Raw genomic sequence first — 6,014 nt, 5'->3', positions numbered from 1 at the left:
GGAGTGCGCACCCTCCAGAGGGCACTCGCTGTTCAGGGCGGAGTGATTTGGAGCGCAGGATGCCTGCGGAGCCGAGCGTATCCATGTATTGGTATTGCTGTGTGCACGCAAATCGTGTATTGGTGTTGCTGTGTGCACACTAATCGTTTTAAAAACGTTAATCTGATGATCCGCTGATACGGTCTAATGTAAACATGGGCTAAGAAACAAAGATCTTATTATCTGTAGCCGCTTTATCCTGTTCTACAGGGTCGCAGGCAAGCTGGAGCCTATCCCAGCCGACTACGGGCGAAAGGCGGGGTACACCCTGGACAAGTCGCCAGGTCATCACAGGGCATGACACATAGACACAGACAACCATTCACACTCACATTCACACCTACGGTCAATTTAGAGCCACCAGTTAACCTAACCTGCATGTCTTTGGACTGTGGGGGAAACCGGAGCACCCGGAGGAAACCCACGCGGACACGGGGAGAACATGCAAACTCCACACAGAAAGGCCCTCGCCAGCCACGGGGCTCGAACCCGGACCTTCTTGCTGTGAGGCGACAGCACTAACCACTACACCACCGTGCTGCCAGAAACAAAGATAATAATAATAATATCCATCCATTATCTGTAACCTCTTATCCTGTACAGCAGGGGTGTCCAAACTGATCCATAAAGGGCCGTGTGGCTGCAGGTTTTCATTCCAGCCATGCAGCAGCACACCTGACTTGGCTCATTCAGTCAACTGAACTGTCTTCACATAGTCAAATACTTGCAGCCACACCCACCCTTGATTAAAGGGTGGGTGTGTCAGTTGATTGAATAAGCCAAATCAGGGTGCTGCTGCATGGCTGGAATGAAAACCTGCAGCCAAACGGGCCTTTATGGATCAGTTTGGACACCCCTGCTGTACAGGGTCGCAGGCAAGCTGGATCCTATCCCAGCTGACTATGGGTGAGAGGCGGGGTACACCCTGGACAATTCGCCAGGTCATCACAGGGCTAACACAGAGACACACAACCATCCACACTCACATTCACATCTACGGTCAATTTAGAGCCACCAATTAGCCTAACCTGCATGTCTTTGGACTGTGGGGGAAACTGGAGCACCTGGAGGAAGTGTATTAGTTCGTTCTGACTCTAACACGAAGACCTTCCTGATTTTTAATGATGATCCCATCATTGAAATTCCCTTTCAATTCCGACACATCCTTCTGCAGTGTGTCTCTGGGTCAGCAACAGCAGGGATTCAAGATACATATAGGGAGAAAAAGTTATGTATACCACAATAAATGCCCTAACACAATATTATTTCCTAGCATGAGCTGGGAAAGCTCATGAATAATTAATGAGCTGCAGTTGCTTCATCCAATCATAGTGCATGAAAATGCTTTGTGAACATGAATGCACATTTTATCTGAATATCGTTTCAACGTAGACAGCCAGCTCATATTGGCCATCGTATGTGAGCTACAGTGGGGCAAAAAAAGTATTTAGTCAGCCACCAATTGTGCAAGTTCTCCCACTTAAAAAGATGAGAGAGGCCTGTAATTTTCATCATAGGTATACCTCAACTATGAGAGACAAAATGAGGGAAAAAAAATCGAGAAAATCACATTGTCTGATTTTTAAAGAATTTATTTGCAAATTATGGTGGAAAATAAGTATTTGGTCAATAACAAAAGTTCATCTCAATACTTTGTTATATACCCTTTGTTGGCAGTGACAGAGGTCAAATGTTTTCTGTAAGTCTTCACAAGGTTTTCACACACTGTTGCTGGTATTTTGGCCCATTCCTCCATGCAGATCTCCTCTAGAGCAGTGATGTTTTGGGGCTGTCGCTGGGCAACACGGACTTTCAACTCCCTCCAAAGATTTTCTATGGGGTTGAGATCTGGAGACTGGCTAGGCCACTCCAGGATCTTGAAATGCTTCTTACGAAGCCACTCCTTCGTTGCCCGGGCAGTGTGTTTGGGATCATTGTCATGCTGAAAGACCCAGCCACGTTTCATCTTCAATGCCTTTGCTGACGGAAGGAGGTTTTCACTCAAAATCTCACGATACATGGCCCCATTCATTCTTTCCTTTACACGGATCAGTCGTCCTGGTCCCTTTGCAGAAAAACAGCCCCAAAGCATGATGTTTCCACCCTCATGCTTCACAGTGGCGGCACGGTGGTGTAGTGGTTAGCGCTGTCGCCTCACAGCAAGAAGGTCCTGGGTTCGAGCCCCGTGGCCGGCGAGGGCCTTTCTGTGCGGAGTTTGCATGTTCTCCCCGTGTCCGCGTGGGTTTCCTCCGGGTGCTCCGGTTTCCCCCACAGTCCAAAGATATGCAGGTTAGGTTAACCGGTGACTCTAAATTGACCGTAGGTGTGAATGTGAGTGTGAATGGTTGTCTGTGTCTATGTGTCAGCCCTGTGATGACCTGGCGACTTGTCCAGGGTGTACCCCGCCTTTCGCCCGTAGTCAGCTGGGATAGGCTCCAGCTTGCCTGCGACCCTGTAGAAGGATAAAGCGGCTAGAGATAATGAGATGAGATGCTTCACAGTAGGTATGGTGTTCTTTGGATGCAACTCAGCATTCTTTCTCCTCCAAACACGACAAGTTGAGTTTTTACCAAAAAGTTCTATTTTGGTTTCATCTGACCATATGACATTCTCCCAATCCTCTTCTGGATCATCCAGATGCTCTCTAGCAAACTTCAGACGGGCCTGGACATGTACTGGCTTAAGCAGGGGGACACGTCTGGCACTGCAGGATTTGAGTCCCTGGCGGCGTAGTGTGTTACTGATGGTAGCCTGTGTTACTTTGGTCCCAGCTCTCTGCAGGTCATTCACTAGGTCCCCCCGTGTGGTTCTGGGATTTTTGCTCACCGTTCTTGTGATCATTTTGACGCCACGGGGTGAGATCTTGCGTGGAGCCCCAGATCGAGGGAGATTATCAGTGGTCTTGTATGTCTTCCATTTTCTAATAATTGCTCCCACAGTTGATTTCTTCACACCAAGCTGCTTACCTATTGCAGATTCAGTCTTCCCAGCCTGGTGCAGGTCTACAATTTTGTTTCTGGTGTCCTTTGACAGCTCTTTGGTCTTGACCATAGTGGAGTTTGGAGTGTGATTGTTTGAGGTTGTAGACAGGTGTCTTTTATACTGATAATGAGTTCAAATAGGGGCCATTAATACAGGTAACGAGTGGAGGACAGAGGAGCCTCTTAAAGGAACAGTCCACCATATTTCCATAATGAAATATGCTCTTACCTGAATTGAGACGAGCTGCTCCGTACCTATCCGAGCTTTGCGCGACCTCCCAGTTAGTCAGACGCAGTCAGACGCGCTGTCACTCCTGTTAGCAATGTAGCTAGGCTCAGTATGGCCAATGGTATTTTTTGGGGCTGTAGTTAGATGCGACCAAACTCTTCCGCGTTTTTCCTGTTTACATAGGTTTATATGACCAGTGATATGAAACAAGTTCAGTTACACAAATTGAAACGTATCGATTTTCTATGCTATGGAAAGTCCGCACTATAATGACAGGCGTACCAACACCTTCTGCACGCTTCGGCAGCGCATTGATACGGAGCTCAGATATCAATGCGCTGCCGAAGCGTGCAGAAGGTGTTAGTACGCCTGTCATTATAGTGCGGACTTTCCATAGCATAGAAAATCACCACGTTTCAATTTTTTTTAACTGAACTTGTTTCATATCACTGGTCATATAAACCTATGTAAACAGGAAAAACGCGGAAGAGTTTGGTCACATCTAACTACAGCCCCAAAAAATACCGTTGGCCATACTGAGCCTAGCTACATTGCTAACAGGAGTGACAGCGCGTCTGACCGCGTCTGACTGACTGGGAGGTCGCGCAAAGCTCGGATAGGTACGGAGCAGCTCGTCTCAATTCAGGTAAGAGCATATTTCATTATGGAAATACGGTGGACTGTTCCTTTAAAGAAGTTGTTACAGGTCTGTGAGAGCCAGAAATCTTGCTTGTTTGTAGGTGACCAAATACTTATTTTACTGAGGAATTTACCAATTAATTCATTAAAAATCCTACAATGTGATTTCCTGGATTCTTTCCCCCCATTCTGTCTCTCATAGTTGAAGTGTACCTATGATGAAAATTACAGGCCTCTCTCATCTTTTTAAGTGGGAGAACTTGCACAATTGGTGGCTGACTAAATACTTTTTTGCCCCACTGTACCTTTAGCAGAGTGACTTTGCTCACTGGCTAGTTAATGTTAAATTTATGGGAGGCAATTTATTTTAGAAGCATTTTTTGTGATATTTCTTGAAATTCCCTTTATGTCCCGACAGCAGGGCTGTAAAAAGCCCATCCAACCACTTCATTCTGTCTGCCTGAAATTAATGGCTGGCCTATTACCTACCTACCACTGCCCGTGCACTCATTATGTGTGACCTGAGTTTTCCACAAGGCTCGGCAGATATATTAAAGCTAGTGAGATAGTCGCATAAGAATGGCAGAGAAAGGGCAACTAAAATTTCCAGTTACACCTAATGTTATGTCTACAACAGCTTGCACTGCTAAACAAAGAATGAAAAGAAAGACTGAAGTAGAAAAGTCTATGACACAAAAGAGTTTGGATAAAGTAAGAAGTCAAATTAGAGTGAACGTCGGTATGGCTTTTCAGTGATGGCGACAACTGCGGGAATTGAAGGGCCTGAAAAGTGACGCCATGGTTGCTGAATTTTGGTTGGACAGGTAATTAACTGTTTTGTTTTTTTTTTTTTTTATTTGGGGGGGGGGGATTTTTATTTTCTTGGATTATGTAGACAACAATGTGCTACGCTCCTATTCCTAAACTCTCTCTCGTAGACTCGTCCTCCAGCAGTAATCAGGCAGTTGCACGTTCATGTGTTTTGGAGATGTGGCTTTGGAAGGAGGTCTAAAGGGAGAGGCTGGGATTTTTCAGTTGAACACTTTCAAAAGCTAGCTTACTCTTGCTGGTTTCTTCAATGTTACCTACCCTACCTTTACATGTGATGAAACATGTGGAAGCATGTGTTTGGCCTCACAACTCTCAGTAGCTGATATGCGATAGGATAGTGCTACAAATAAACTGGAAAAAAAGGGGGTTACCTGAAAAATGTTAACTATCTCGCGAAATAAATCTAAGCTAAATAAATGTCCGGCTAAAGTAAGCTAGCTGGCAAGCTTAGCTAATGTTGCTACACTGCTATCATGTAATATAAACCAGAATTTTGTATTAAACTGAAGAAATGAAAAGAAATGGGATGGGGGATAGAATGAGATTTAATCTGTGCTCTGCCTCTTGTTAATCCACAGACATCTGAAACTAAAATCAAATCAAGTGACCTGGACAGGGAGAGAGAGAAAGTGTGTGTTTGGTGTTTTCAGGGTTTAATAAAGGTGACGATACTATAGCAATCAAATAACTTTTTGTGATTTTTGAACCTCTGTGTGTGTGTGTGTGTGTGTGTGTGTGTGTGTGTACCCCCAGCTTGGTGTAAATTTTTACGAAATAAAAATTTCTCTTTTGCATTACCACGCGAGTCACAACCTTTTATTACTTTTTAACAGTGACTGTATTTGTATTCTGTTTCAGTGGAGCTGCAGAATGTAGGATTTGTTTTCACCTCAAACGATCAACTTCACATCTACGGTAGTTATTATTCTTACTAAAATATGAAAAAGGAAAAGTTGTAAAATGTAAAGCCAGCTGAAGCGAAATATGTTAAAACTAATTCGACAAAGATGTGTGTATGGAAATTTTAAGAGAGTAATAATTTGTATAGTTTTGTAATAAAACTATACAAATTATTATTTGTATTGTGTTTCAGTGGAAACAGAATACAAATAATATTATTAGTATTCGGTTGCCTCACAGCAAGAAGGTTCTGGGTTCGAACCCAGCAGCCGGTGAGGGCCTTTCTGTGTGGAGTTTGCATGTTCTCCCTGTGTCTGCGTGGGTTTCCTCCAGGTGCTCCGGTTTCCCCCACAGTCCAAAGACATGCAGGTTAGGTTAACTGGTGACTCTAAATT

The sequence above is a fragment of the Neoarius graeffei genome, chromosome 13, assembly GCF_027579695.1.
Source record: "Neoarius graeffei isolate fNeoGra1 chromosome 13, fNeoGra1.pri, whole genome shotgun sequence".
Lineage (NCBI taxonomy): Eukaryota > Metazoa > Chordata > Actinopteri > Siluriformes > Ariidae > Neoarius > Neoarius graeffei.
Note: the sequence above shows the minus strand (reverse complement) of the source record.